Source organism: Hyperolius riggenbachi, chromosome 3 (genome assembly GCF_040937935.1).
Source record: "Hyperolius riggenbachi isolate aHypRig1 chromosome 3, aHypRig1.pri, whole genome shotgun sequence".
Lineage (NCBI taxonomy): Eukaryota > Metazoa > Chordata > Amphibia > Anura > Hyperoliidae > Hyperolius > Hyperolius riggenbachi.
In genome coordinates this window covers 225,434,066-225,449,990 of record NC_090648.1, presented here as the reverse complement: position 1 = coordinate 225,449,990, position 15,925 = coordinate 225,434,066, and the positions used below count along the sequence as shown (strand labels likewise).

General features: G+C 41.1%; 2 protein-coding genes across 2 annotated transcripts in view; one reads left to right on the top strand and one right to left on the bottom strand.

Moving 5' to 3' along the window:
- Positions 1-15,925, bottom strand: part of SHANK3 (SH3 and multiple ankyrin repeat domains 3) — a 597,458-nt gene that overhangs the window by 551,478 nt on the left and 30,055 nt on the right. The window lies entirely within an intron of this gene.
- ARSA (arylsulfatase A) overlaps positions 6,830-15,925 on the top strand; it is a 125,385-nt gene continuing 116,289 nt past the window's right edge. The window contains exon 1 of the mRNA XM_068275866.1: positions 6,830-6,889. The gene's annotated coding sequence lies outside the window, so the exon portion shown is untranslated. The remainder of the gene's footprint in view (positions 6,890-15,925) is intronic.

The window sequence follows — 15,925 nt, the reverse complement described above, 5'->3', positions numbered from 1 at the left end:
CATGTACTATTTTTCATGCAAAATACATTTGTTTGCATTGCCATTGACTTGAATTGAAACACAAATCATATATCGCACATGAAAGGACACAGGCTTGCAGTTCAAATTTAAAGAAAAACTGAAAAAGCAAATCACATATGAACACCCACAAGACTGATAGTGATTTGGCCGAATCACAATCGTAGGTCCTGTAGAATTTTTGGAGCAATTATGTTCCAATGCAAAAGATAGGAGCGCTGCAAAATCGCCTTTTAATCACTTTGCAAAAGCAATTTTGCAGCAACTTTGTGGGTATATTTCATGGTCTAAAGGTCATTTGAAGAGAGAGAAGCGCCTATAACCTCTTGTACTAAGGGGGCCGGAAATCGCTGTAGCAAATGATCTGCATGCTTGTTCAGGGGCTGTGGCTAAAAATATTAGAGGCAGAGGATCAGCAGGATGCCAGGCAACTGGTATTGGTAAAAGGAAACAAATATGGCAGCCTCCATATTCCTGTCACATAAGGTGTTTTGTAAAAAAAAAACAAAAAACATACTGAGATGTGTTTTTGCATTTTTAAGCCACTACTGTGTAATGCTACATACACACTTGAGATAAAAGTCTTTGTAAAAGGCAAGATCACAGACCAATTTTACCCCCTTCCATGTAGTATTAGAGCCATACCTACACAGTCTATTCTATGGAGCTGAACTCCCCATCAGATAAAAATCTTTGCAAGATGCTGCACACAAAGTTGCTGTACACACGCAACAGATCAGTATCTGCAAAAGATCAATCCCTGCAAAAGATCCATTCCTGCAAAATGCATTCATAGTCAATGAGGTCTGCAGATCTTCATACACACCTTGTTTAACAGACAATCATCTGCAGATCATCTGCAGATCATATCCACCAGGATGGATTTTCAGATCTGCAGATGATTGTCAGATATGCAGATGAAGTCTGTTAAACAAGGTGTGTATGATGATCTGCAGATCTCATAGACTATGAATGCATTTTGCAGGAATGGATCTTTTGCAGGAACAGATCTTTTGCAGATACTGATCTGTTGCATGTGTACAGCATCTTTGTGTGCAGCATTCTGCAAAGATTTTATCCGATGGGAGTTCAGCTCCATAGAATAGACTGTGTAGGTATGGCTCTCATACTACATGGAAGGGGGTAAAATTGGTCTGTGATCTTGCCTTTTCCAAAGACTTTTATCTCAAGTGTGTATGAAGCATTATCCTTTAACATGAATTTGTAAATAAATCATGCTATGTAAGACTGTAATTAAGTGTATGCACAGATGAAGATTATGCAAATACAATGAGCAGATACAGCGAAACATCAAATATTTTCTGGAACTAAGAAAGATCCTCACATACACAGAGAAGGCAGATGCAGGGAAGATCTATCTGTGACCAGAGAGGAAGAGTAAAGCTGGCCATACACTTATAGATTTCCACCCAATGTTCCAAAACAATCGATTCCTTTCTGAAAAAAATTTATACAGAAATAATCGATTCCTACCACACACTTAACATCAATTTCCAATAGGTTCCAACAGAGAATCTATTGAAAATCGATCGAACCACAGAGTTGCACTCGATGTAGTGCAAAGCTACGGGCCATCAATCTACCAATGCTCTTGCCCCGCCCCCAATCAACCTAAATTTTCCATCCTGTTCGATCAATACTTTTGATCCATTTGGGGTCAAAATCAGTAAAAAATCGATCGATATGACATTTTGGGGAATCGATTCCCAGCAGATGAATCTAATCTGTAGGGAATCAAATTGGAACATTGATGAATGTTTGGGCACCTTAAGAGATTTGAAACTTGAATTTAAAAACACAGGCTACAAAAATGAATCAGGCAGCAGGGAAATCCATATTACAAATATTACGTATTATATCTGTGTATACATTTCATTTACTGAGCACAATTTTGATACAGGTTCACTATACATAAATGATTGTTATTGCTGTACATGCAGTTGGTTCAAGAAAATATGAAATGACATAAAGCTGAAAACCAAATGAAACCAGTAAATTCCTATTTCTATTTCTGTATTCCTCAAAGCCCCACTGCAGGTAGAAATGTTTTGTAGATCTGTGTAGGCGCTGAGTTGCAGAGCTTGCTTTTGTCTGTGTAGAAGCTCCCTGATTAGCTAATGTCAAATTACTTTCATAGTACCTGATCAGGATCTCAGACACTGGCCACTTTCTGACCAGTCTGTGACTGTCAGTCTTCTGGGATTCTATCAGTGCAATTCCCCTTCTAGTCTGAACAGTAGGAAGCTGCAGTCACAGCAGCCACAGCTTCACCACCCACAGAGCTTGAGACTGACACTCTCAAATCAGGTGGCCATAATATTAAGGCAGGTTATTTTAGCTGCAGAAGCTTCACAGAAAAAAGTAACATTTGAGCGCTCTGATTACTGAGCTATTAAATGGTGCTTTTAGATCTCTGCCTGGAGATGGGCTTTGAGATGATTTCATAACATACCGTAAATCTATTTCATATAGAAGAAAATGTGTGTTTAACTACTTCACCACTATGGGTTTTTCCCCTGAAAATCACAGAAAATGTCACATTTAAGCACTGCTTCTATTCATTCAGCAATCATTTTATCACTACTTATCACACCAAAACAAACTGTAGACTTCAATACAGTATCGGTGGCATATATACATGTATGGTGCTGTTTGCAGCGGCGCATGTGTGCATGTGGGCAAGTGTCCACACCTGCAACCCCCTCGGCAAGGTAATGATCAGTGAATGGGAACGTATGTTCCCAAAGTCGATCAAATTGCCCGTAGTAAATGAGCACCTGCATCAATGAGATGCCTGTGGTCATTTACAAAGTGAAAGTAAAAACACGGGTTTGCACTACTTCCTGTGTACTGTTCAGTACACAGGATAGTGTGGGGCCATCTAGTGTCCAAAAAGTAAAAACACACATACATATAGTAAAATAAATAAATAAGAAGAAAAAAATCCCCAATTAATTTGAACCCCCTTTTCCCCCTCCCCCATGATTAACAAGATAAAACTTAAAAAAGCGGCAGCATTAAAAAAAATCCATAGTTACCGACTCCTTTCAATATCATTAAAGAGAATCTGTATTGTTAAAATTGCACAAAAGTAAACATACCAGTGTGTTAGGGGACATCTCCTATTACCCTCGGTCACAATTTCGCCACTCCTCGCCGCATTAAAAGTGGTTAAAAACAGTTTTAAAAAGTTTGTTTATAAACAAACAAAATGGCCACCAAAACAGGAAGTAGGTTGATGTACAGTATGTCCACACATAGAAAATACATCCATACACAAGCAGGCTGTATACAGCCTTCCTTTTGAATCTCAAGAGATCATTTGTGTGTTTCTTTCCCCCTGCAGCTATCTTCCACTGAAGTGTCAGGCTGTTTCTTCCTGCAGAGTGCAGACAGCTCTGCCTATATGTAATTCCTCAGTATGTGAAAGCCCAGCCAGCTCAGAGGAGGATTTATCCAGCTTGTAAAAGATAAGAGAGAAGAGAGAAGCTGCCCTAATCTAAATAATACACAGGCAGTGTGTAGAGAGGGGCCTGGAGGAGGGAGATGCATCACAGAACCACAACACTGAAGAACTTGGCAGCCTTCCAGACACAGGCTGACAAGTCTGACAAAAGAGAGATAAGTTGATTTATTACAGAGATGGTGATAGTAGAACATGCTGCAGTAAGCCAGAACACATTAGAATAGCTTTTGGAACTTGTAGGATGATAAAAAACAGGACGCAATTTTTGTTACGGAGTCTCTTTAAAGGACTTCTGATGCGAAGAGCATAAAAAAAGTTATATACCGCATTGAGATTGCAGACCTCAGGGCAGACAATCAGCAGCTTCCTTTTCAGTTTCTGGAGCTCTGTTATCTAAATCCAGGTTTCATTGCAGTCCTCGACTCTCCCCAGGGTCGCCTTATCTGATGGCGATTAGAATCCCGCTTTAAAAATCCAGCGCCTGTGCAGTTTGTCTAGCTGCTATTGCAGCTGTGCAGGTTTACATCCCTGTCCTCGGCCCATCCTTGCTCCGAGCGCTCTGGTCTACGTCATGTGGGCGCCCCACATGACCGCCCACATGACTATTTGCAGTGCCTGTCAGCCACGTCCCCTCAGCAGAGACGAGAAGCGCTGAGGAAGCGAGGATGTGCCCTACATATTTCATTTGATTTTATCAATAAGGAGTAATAAGAATAAGTTATATTACTCACTTGCCACGCTTTTTTTATGATTAAAAAAGTTTCCCCCATCAATTAAATATCATTTTGAATACATTATGTTCCTTATTGATAGAATCAAATAAAGTATGCAGGGCATGTCCTCGCTCACTCAGCGCTGAATGTCTGCCCTGAGGTCTGCAATCTCAATGAGGTACATAACTTTTTTTATGCCCTTCGCAGCGTAAGTCCTTTAAGGTTATCACTATTATTTTTGCAATTTAGGGCTTTTAAATATTAGTATAAAGTAACATAAAATGGAAAAATACACCTTTATTTCCAAATAAATTATTGTCACCATACATTGTACTAGGAACAACATTTAAATGTTGTAATAATCAAGACAAATGGGCAAATAAGAAGTGCCAACCCGCCGTCAAGCTGGAGATCTTTATGGGCAGCCAGCGGGACACCGAGGAGGCCCGGAGCTGTGGCGAGGGACCAAAATGACTTCTAGGGGCTTGAAGAAGCCCCAGGTAAGTAAAGATAGATTCGATTGTTAGCCTCAGGAGTCCTTTAGGCCTCTTTCACAGTGGGCCGTTGCGTTTGATGCGACGTTAAAATCGCACAACATGCCCTTAATACAACGCATGAAGGTTATGCAATTGGACCTTATTTTGCACTGCGTTATGTGTCTCTTGGTGCACCGTTTTCGTCGCATAGTGATGGAACGAAAACGGTGCATGCATTACATTAAAAAAAAACAAAAACACATTACTAAGCATGTGCAGCACACATAACGCAGCAAATGTATTGCTAAACGCACAGCATGCAGCACTTTCTAAATATTTCTACACGTTACACACAACGCAACGTGTGCACTGTGAATGTCGCACAGACTTTGTATTGCTGTGTGTTAGTCTGCGTTATAATTTTTTATGACGTGCTACTTTAACGTCCCACTGTGAAAGAGGCCTTAAGGATAAAACCTGTGGTGGGGAACTGGTTAAAGGGAAAAATACGGGGGAAAAAATACACAATTTCTCACTTTCCATCCACTATAGTTTTAAAATAAACAATGTTACTGTGGATAAAACCCACACATTTTATTTCCCCATTAATCCCAGTTATTCCAACATTTAAATGATGTTCCTAGTATAATGTATGGGGACAATACATGTTTTTTGTTTTCTCCTTGTACTCTATTAATAATTACAAGCAATTATTTGCAAAAATAACAGTAATATACCCCTATGGCATACATATTTAAAAAGCTGAGTGCGTAAGGAAACATTTTTTAAATTGTCTTTTAAATTCTGTCTGTTTGTTATCTTTTTTTACAAGTTTTTTTCTTATGGTACAGAATATATGAAAATAACACATTTATTACTTTTAATTCAGTTTTCACCAAAAAGTAATTCACAAGACATAGGCCTCAACTCTCAAACATCCTAAAATCTATTCTACAACTTATCTCAGATCAAATTATATTACATAAGTTTTATGGGGTGTAGATAAGCATCCGATGGGAGGGCAAGTGGTTAAAGCAATACCAGTAAAGCTACATACACATGAGGCACGGATGTCTGCAGTTGCATGGAGACAAGCAACAGTTGAAAGTCTCCAGCAACGACAGTTGTATACAAGCAACGATTGTATACATGCGGCAACAACCTGTCTGCAACATAGCGGAAACTGTTGCTCAGCAACTTCTGTCGCAGGTTCAATGAACTGTCGGATTCACAAGAGTTGCTAGAGACTAGCATACACACGACCGCACCGACTTGAGACTAGGGACGGTTGCTGCAACAGCTGTTGCCGGCGATTGAACAAGTCAATCGCCTGGAGACAGCTCTGACTAGCAACAGTTGCTTGCGCGCGCCTCATACACATGGAGGACCTGTTGCCGCAACATGCGCGCGCCATGTGTTTCCAGCAACAGTTGTAGCCCTATGTATGGGCCTTAAAAGGAAATGCTAGAGCACAAATGATGAATGAAAATCTTAAGCTACATACACACGAGGCACGGATGTCTGCAGTTGCATGGAGACAAGCAACAGTTGAAAGTCTCCAGCAAAGACAGTTGTATACAAGCGACGATTGTATACACGCGGCAACAACCTGTCTGCAACATAGTGGAAACTGTTGCTCAGCAACTTCTGTCGCAGGTTCAATGAACTGTCGGGCTCACAAGAGTTGCTAGAGACTAGCATACACTCCACTGCACCGACTTGAGACTAGCGACGGTTCCTGCAACAGCTGTTGCCGGCGATTGGCCAAGTCAATCGCCTGGCGACAGCTCTGGTTAGCAACAGTTCCTTGCGCGCGCCTCATACACACTGAGGACCTGTCGCCATGTGTTTCCAGCAACAGTTGTAGCCCGTGTGTATGGGCTCTAGCAACTCTTGTGAGTCCGACAGTTCATTGAACCTGCAACAGAAGTTGCTGAGCAACAGTTTCCGCTATGTTGCAGACAAGTTGTTGCCGTGTGTATACAATCGTTGCTTGTATACAACTGTCGTTGCTGGAGACTTTCAACTGTTGCTTGTCTCCATGCAACTGCAGACATCCGTGCCTCATGTGTATGTAGCTAATAAGTATAGCTGTGCTCTGTACTGCCTATATCTTTGAGCCACACGTAGATAGGATGCACAGTGCAGAGCTGCACTGAAGAGAGAAGTGCAGAGGATCTGTCCCACTGGTGAAAGTAGGTTTACTATCATGCTCCTCTACCGCTGCTCTGCTATAACTGGAGGAGGGGGGGGGGGGTAATAGCACACACAGGCTACCTAACATGTCCGAGTGTGTGTGTGTGTGTGTGTGTGGTGGGGGGTGGAGGGGATGCCTGCAGGGTTTTGCTGAAGGTAACCTGAATGGCTTTGCTGGGGGGCCCGGTGTAATCAAGTTATGCCTCTGCCCATGTTTATGGCCCAGCGAGCATGGGTGGCCGTGAATAAAAACTGTAGCAGAACAAGAAACAGGAGGGTCCCTAAAGACAATAAACAGCAGTAGGAGCTTTGCTCCACTGTGTATTTAATTTTAAAGTTTTATGTCAATTTAGCTTTGATTTATCACAAAACATGAAATCCTACGGTCAAGTAAACAACTTGTTTAAAATGAGTCACTGAACTGGGGAACTTACAGTCCGTGTCCAATACTGTAGTGGAAAACATTAATTTTCTCATCCTCTGCCTAAGTAATCCCAAAAGATCTTGCTCTGCTATAGTGTCTCTGCTTTATCAGGAAATTCCTATATGACCTCTTGACTCAGCCTAGAATGCAATCCCAATGGGAAACAGACCTCGGTTCCTCTATCTCTTTTGATCAATGGAAAGAATCATGGTAGAATACAGGTAAGTGTTCAAGTAATGTTAATTTTATTGAAACCTCAACTGAGGTTCTGCACCGAACACACGTCAGTTATAATAAGATACACATTTTCTAATAATGTTGATCCGAACTGCTCTAGAGGATGTCAAACACTAGGAAACTTTCGGCATAGTTGGTGGGACTACTCAAAAGTTAGAAATATTTGGTCCAGAGTTTGTAGAATTATTATTATTTTATACCAGAAATGCATACTACACAATCCCAAGAATGCCTTGTTAAATTTAAATATTTCCTATTTAAACCAGAGAATACAGTTCAGAGATTTTTTTAAGCCACCAGAATCTTCATTACCGCCAAATGGCTATCTGATGATGATTTGGACTGGAATTTAATAATTTCGAAAATAAACTATACATGTATAAATAAAAATCTGCCCAACCACCTCCAGGACAATACTGATACATTCATGGATACTTGGTATGGGTGGCTAAACTTCCCCTTAGGTTTCCATATATTGGCTTAATTTCCTCTTAAAACCAAGCACAAGACACCCAATGCTCCTACCACAGTATTTTGACAAGTAGCTCTTCTCTATTTATTCATTCCTGATATTGAGTTCTAATTAAGGATTTAGGTAAAGTTCTTTGTACCTTGATTAACTTATTTCAGTGATGTATGGAAATAAAAAATGTGTTCACTGTTTGACAATGCTACATTAAGTGTATTTCACTGCTTTGTTGTTTTTTTCTTTTATGGTCTCAATAAAAAAAAATTGAAAGCAAAATAAAACAAGGAAAAAAATGTTATCCATTTGTATCAACATAAAAAATAACAGCAATTTTAACATGCAGCAAATTTAAAAGAAATCTTAGCCTGTAATTTAGGAGTAATCTAACCACCGTCTTGTAGCTGTACTGCACGTCCACAGTAGTGGCTGGTCCTTTGACCATCCTCAGTTACCCGAGTGATGATAAAATAGCTTGTTAACCACTCACTATCAGAAGCAGTGAGGACTTCTCAGTGAGGAAGTCTAAATAAATAGTCCCCTGCATCAGCATGCAGAGTCTCCTAGATTTCACCATAAGCCCCCTTACCAGAACCTACACCCACAGTTACCCCCACCTCCTCCTGGAAACAGGTGATTGGGACGAGCCCCTGGATAGACCAGAGGATTCCTGGTTCGTCCTTCAGCCCACCATTCCATCACTGAATCCATCTAAGCCAACAAAAACGTATTGAATAGGTTTCTCATGGTCCCGCTCCCACTTCATGTGTATGAACACATACGAACTGGGCAATGGTGAATTAGGTCCACAGATGGACAGTAGAGCAAAGACACTGATGCACTGCATTTTCCCTTATTCTACTGGGCATGCGCAAACCTTACCAGCACATATTCAGTCCGGATGTGCTTGTACATGGCTGGGAGCATGGTCAATAGGAGAAGTGGGTCCTGTGCAGGATTGGTGAGCTTGAAGAGGATCTGGGAAGCCTTTGTACCATCCAGAGGCTTATCATTACTGAAAAAGTATCAAAAAAAGTTTTTGTACCGTGTTAGCCAAACAAATTATGTAGGTAGAAAAAAAAGTTTTGTAAAAATAATACCTTTTAATGGCTAACTGATAGAGTTTAATTATGAAAGCTTTCTGAGAAAAGTATCCAAATTTTAACCCTCCACTCCCATTACAGGTTGGCTCTGTACAAATTAACAAGCTGACACATCATTGCATTCCAGCGGTTCTGGAGGTGTGTTTAGCTTCTAAGGGTACAATGGTTAATTTGCATATATTCAGCAGTGTTGCTCTGGGAGACATCTCAAGCTCACTCCAACCTGAATTATCGCAAATTCTTTCTGTTCTAAGAAAGCAAACTTTTGTTTTTCAGGTTTGCTTTAATGATTTATTTTTATTTGTAATCAGCGCTTCCTATGATATCTACAGAAGGAAAGGCTAACAATACAAAGAGCATCATGTAATAAAAGCACATACTGTATATCATATGTCCATCATGTCACGTTTTCTACTAAACATCAGTATGACAGCCTCTGATCGCTGTAATGAAGCTGCACATAATAGCATGAAATAATGAGCAAGGGGTTAAACAGCTTCACTCTAACCAATGAGTGCACAAGGGGTGAAAGTAGCTGAACCACTATGACATATATCCAAGGAAAGAATTTTAGCTGTCATTCATTTTATCAGAACATAGGAACAACCAGAAGATGTCCAAATTTTACATCCTCTCCTTTGGCATAAGGACAGAGATTAATTTCCTGAGCTAGCTTCTCTAATGCTAGAACATCCTTAATTCTGTTACACTGCATGGTGCTGACCCCTTTTCTAGTTATCTTGTTCAAACTAATAGATGAGATGTTCCAATGAATTGAAATAAATTCACAATTTCCTTTGTGGAATTATTTAATCTTTTTTTTACCGTCAATGTCCTGCTGAAAAAAGGCAGTTCACAGATTAACAAGTGACCTTATGATGTATCAATGAAATCCACGTACTGCGATCTGTTCAAATGTTGCTCTGCGTTTGTAAAAGTGGAGCGCCTTAAAAAGGTTTCTTTTTATTCATACATTTTATTCATGCTCATGCACTGTTTCTCTGTTCATTTCATTGGAGCTGCACATGCCTGTCCTAGAAGCAGGACACGCCTCCTGAAATACATAGCAGCATGATCGCTCACTGCTTCTGCATGTCGCTGCCACCTGCCTGCTGCTTGGGTGATTACGGTTAAATTAAGATGAGGGATTGCAAATTGCAATGCCTCAGCTAAGTAAATTACTCTCAGAGTTTTATGTGGATGGGTATAAGCTTATTTTAAGGAACTGTTCACTTACTCAAAATCTGCCTTTTCTGTTGTATTCACCAGATTAAAGCAAATCTGTATCACAAATGTGCATAGTAAATCAGAGACAGATTAAGACCATACAAGGCCCCAAGCAGAGCAATAAATTTAGCCATGTACTCCCAGTAAAGGTAGCCAGATATCCCCCCCCCCCCAATATAGATAGCTAGATTTCCCACCAGTATAGGTAGCCATATGTCCCCCCAGTTACAGGTAGCTAGATTTCCCACTAGCATAGGTAGCCACACAACCCCCCAGTATAGGTAGCTAGATTTCCCATCCCACCAGTATAGGTAACCGGATAACCAGTACAAATAGGCAGATGACACCCACCCAACCCCTCCCCCCCATATAGGTAGTCAGATGGGCCCTAGTATAGGTAGTCAGATGGCCCCCTAGTATATGTAGCCAGATGAACCCCAATAAGGGAAGCGAGAGGACTGCCCATCCAGTATACAATGGGGAAGGAGGTGCCCAGGAGGCGTACATATTATCCCGCTCAAATTCCTGGCGACATTAAATACTATTCCCCATTCGACTCGTTGCAACTTGGAGGGAGAAGTTATTTGGGGTCCGGCACTCAAATTACCCATTGCACAGGCCGCGGACTATAGCACTAGTGCTATAGTACAGCCCAACTCAGGCGCTACGGGTCGTGAGCCAAAACCACCTGCTTCACCCAGGAGGAAATAATAAAATACATTAAAATGCTTAAAATTAAAGATCAATAGGTGGCCGACCTCAATAATGGCACAGATATGGGGTAAACAAAAATGTATTGCACTAGGGGTATTGCCCAGTATAGATAGTCAAATGTCCACCCCGGGTATAGAAAGCCAGATGATTCAATCGCATAGGTAGCCAGATGGGTAGCCACATGACCCCTCCACTATAGGTAGCAAAATGATCCCCAGTATAGATAGTCCCCCCCACTATAGGTAGCAAGATGATCCCCAGTATAGATAGTCCCCCAGTATAAGTAGCCAAATGACACCCTCCAGTATTGGTAGCCAGATGACCCCAGTATAGATAGCCAGATGCCCCCCCCCCCCCCCCAAGTAGTAGCAAGATAAATCCCTCTCCTCCCGAGTGCAGGGAGCCAGATGTTCCCCAGTATTAAAAAAAAGGAAGAGGGGGAACAGAGCACTCCAATTGTACTACTTTTCTTAAAAAGATAAAACAAGCTTACAAGATGCAGACTTGTTATCAAGGCACATACAATTAATGGAGTCTGGTGAGAGATCCTCACTTTGCCTCCTGCACTTGGCCACAGCACTGGTCTTACTCGTAACCTAGGCTGGTATACAGGAGCACAGCCCACTCTCTTATTGCCATTTTCGCCACTCACAAGCTGTTTCGGCAGCACTTCGGGCTTCATCAGGTGATGTTTTGGCTTCCCGCAAACTCTTCTACCTGTTTATATTCTGTTACATATTCATTAAAAGCCTAATGCCCGAGTTTCTTGACAAACGTTCATGTGCCATCTTGTGGACAAAACTTAAAATGAACATTGTAAAGAATTCATTTAAAAATTGTCCACCCAGTACAAGTAGCCAGTTTAGGTAGCCATAGTAACACTAATACAGGTAGTCAGATACCCACTCAGTATACATAGCCAGATGATTCCCCTATTTTCAGTAGCCAGAGCCAAATCCCACCCAGTCAGTGTCTCATCTCCAGGTTCCCGTGCCTCATCTTCAGCTTCCTCTCTAGCATCCATGGTTGTAGTTGGCAGCTCTCATCATGTGACTGACCGGCACGTACCAACAAGTCACATGATGAGAGACCCCAGCTGCTGCTATGGAGAACAAATGCTAAGCAGCTCTGAGGAGAAGCAATCCAAGAAGGTGGTGCTGGAACCTGAAGAGGCAATAGACATTTTGCTCTGTTCCGCTTGCACCCTGCAGTTACAGATTACCAACCAAGCAACCTAAAGGGAGAACACAGCAGGTGCTCCATGAGACCAGTGTTTCAAACCTTTCAATTAGTTTTTTACTGATAAATTTTAAGAATTCACTGACAAAGGTTATCTTATACAGAGATCTTTAAAAAAAAAAAAAATTCTGCAGCCGGGTAACCCCACCATGTGTCAAATAATGACATGCAGTGGCATCCCCAGAGGCAAAAAATACTAATCGTGTATGAGCACGGCCCCAGTAGCATTCAGCTATGATTCCAAAGGTGGAGGGGGGAGGGGGGCAGGCTTTTCTCTTTTGATACAGATTGCTCACATGCACACGGCCAGTTCAAAGGAGTCTCTGACTGAATTCCCCACCTCAAACCCCCATCTTAGACAGCCCTAAAGGAGTAGCCTTAAACTTTTTTTTTATTTAATTTGCAGTTGAAAAAGGCCCTTCTATAGTGATTCCGAAAGCATTAAAGGCAGCACAAAAGCCAGGTAATCACACTTTCATAAAGGAATCACATTTTTCCAACAGAAAATTTTACTTAACATGCTGTTGATACTTCTTTTTTTAAGTTATCTGTTGACTTCATATGCGATCTTAGGGGCCTCATTGAAGTTTGTCAATGTAATTTTTTTCAAAAGGATGAGTAAAAATATTTTTTTTGCTTTTACTTGTCTGTGATCATCACCAGTAATTAGAGTTCACTCTTATCATTGTGAAAAAGTGAACCTTATTTCCCATTAAAATCTCCTTTCGTAAGCGGATTTTCGCACACTATTTTTAAATAAAATGTCACTATTGTAATGAAAATCAATGGGAATTTGTATTCATTGTGTACATTTATGTTACAAGAAGTAAGGTTTTTTTATGTATGTGAAAATACGGACGCAAAAACGTAAATTTTAGCAAACGTGCGATTCTCCATTCACTTTCATCACATGCAGTTGAAATTTAATAAGAGTGAACTGCTGCAACCCATACAAGTGGTCGCTGGGGAAACACCTCTAGTGCCTCCATCTCCCCACCCCGCTCGCTCCCATTTCTTCCTTCCTTCCACTGAATAGTAGATTTGCAGCTTATCATTTGAATATGCAACTGTAATTACTTGACCACGATAAAAGTTCTACCTCGCCCCAAGCATCCCTAAGATGACAGCGAAATTAATTCAATCATTAGGACTGTGGCCTGCAGTCAGTTCATTCTCCTAAAATTGCACTAGATTTAAAATAAAATAACTGATCTTAACATTTGTTTTAATATAAATAACCTAATTAAGCCCAAGAGAAATCAATAGTAAAATGAGTGGGGTAAACCATAAGAGAGACTAAACTACAGTACAGACCAAAAGTTTGGACACACCTTCTCATTCAAAGAGTTTTCTTTATTTTCATGACTATGAACATTGTAGATTCACACTGAAGGCATCCAAACTATGAATTAAGACATGTGGAAGTATAGTACATAACCAAAAAGTGTGAAACAACTGAAAATATGTCATATTCTAGGTTCTTCGAAGTAGCCACCTTTTGCTTTGATTACCACTTTGCACACTCTTGGCATTCTCTTGATGAGCTTCAAGAGGTAGTCACCTGAAATGGTCTTCCAACAGTCTTGAAGGAATTCGCAGAGATGCTTAGCACTTGTTGGCCCTTTTGCCTTCACTCTGCAGTCCAGCTCATGCCAAACATCTTGATTGGGTTCAAGTCTGGTGACTGTGGAGGCCAAGTCATCTGGCGCAGCACCCCATCACTCTCCTTCCTGGTCAAATAGCCCTTACACAGCCTGGAGGTGTGTTTGGGGTCATTGTCCTGTTAAAAAATAAATGATGGTCCAACTAAACGCAAACCGGATGGAATAGCATGCCGCTGCAAGATGCTGTGGTAGCCATGCTGGTTCAGTATGCCTTCAATTTTGAATAAATCCCCAACAATGTCACCAGCAAAGCACCCCCACACCATCACACCTCCTCCTACATGCTTCACGGTGGGAACCAGGCATGTAGAGACCATCCGTTCACCTTTTCTGCGTTGCACAAAGACACAGTGGTTGGAACCAAAAATCTCAAATTTGGACTCATCAGACCAAAGCACAGATTTCCACTGGTCTAATGTCCATTCCTTGTGTTCTTTAGCCCAAACAAGTCTCTTCTGCTTGTTGCCTGTCCCTAGCAGTGGTTTCCTAGCAGATATAGGGCCTGTTTCACAAAGCGGTGCTAACAGTTAGCACGCTGGTGAAAAGCCCTTTATCATGCCTAAACTCAGTTTAGGCATGATAAGTTTAGGCATGATAAGTTTAAGTGTGATAAGTTTAGGCATGATAAGTTTAAGCACTAACTTGGTTAGCACCGCAGTGCACAGCTGATCAAAAGTTTTGCGCTAGCAAAGTCTGGTGCACTTCGCATAGAATTTAATGGCGCTGCTTTGCGTGCGGGACTTTGCGCGCGATCTAAACTTATCTAAACTTACCATGCCTAAACTTATCACACCTAAACATATCACGCCTAAACTTATCACGCCTAAACTGGCTTTTCACCAGCGTGGTGCAATGGTTATTACGCCTAAAGTCTCTAACTGGGTTAGCACCGCTTTGTTAATCGAGCCCATTCTAATATGAAGGCCTGATTCACACAGTCTCCTCTTAACAGTTGTTCTAGAGATGTGTCTGTTGCTAGAACTCTGTGTGGCATTGCCCTGGTCTCTAATCTGAGCTGCTGTTAACCTGCGATTTCTGAGGCTGGTGACTCGGATGAACTTATCTTCCGCAGCAGAGGTGACTCTTGGTCTTCATTTCCTGGGGCAGTCCGCATGTGAGCAAGTTTCTTTGTAGCGTTTGATGGTTTTTAAGACTGCACTTGGGGACACTTTCAAAGTTTTCCCAATTTTTCGGACTGACTGTAATAGTAATGATGGCCACTTGTTTTTCTTTACTTAGCTGCTTTTTTCTTGCCATAATACAAATTCTAACAGTATATTCAGTAGGACTATCAGCTGTGTATCCACCTGACTTCTCCACAACGCAACTGATGGGCCCAACCCCATTTATAAGGCAAGAAATCCCACTTATTAAACCTGACAGGGCACACCTGTGAAGTGAAAACCATTTCAGGTGACTACCTCTTGAAGCTCATCAAGAGAATGCCAAGAGTGTGCAAAGCAGTAATCAAAGCAAAAGGTGGCTACTTTAAAGAACCTAGAATATTACATATTTTCAGTTGTTTCACACTTTTTGGTTATGTACTATACTTCCACATGTGTTAATTCATAGTTTGGATGCCTTCAGTGTGAATCTACAATGTTCATAGTCATGAAAATAAAGAAAACTCTTTGAATGAGAAGGTGTGTCCAAACCTTTGGCCTGTACTGTATATGTGACAAAAGCCCATTTTAGTCAGAACTTTTATTTTATTTTGGAGTATGGAAGACTTGGAGCTTCTGTAGGATTGTCTATGTCCATACTAAATAGATATCTCACTTCATTTCCAAGGTTACAAAGTCTTACTACCTTTCCAATGTTGCAGAGTACCCAGCATGCTCATGGTGACCCAGAACCACTAGGAAATTATACAGGGCTCAAAGAGGCCCAAAAACTCTCATACAAAAAAAAGCTAGGATAAATATGAATTTGCCTTGGCCAGAAGGTATGTGCAATTTTTC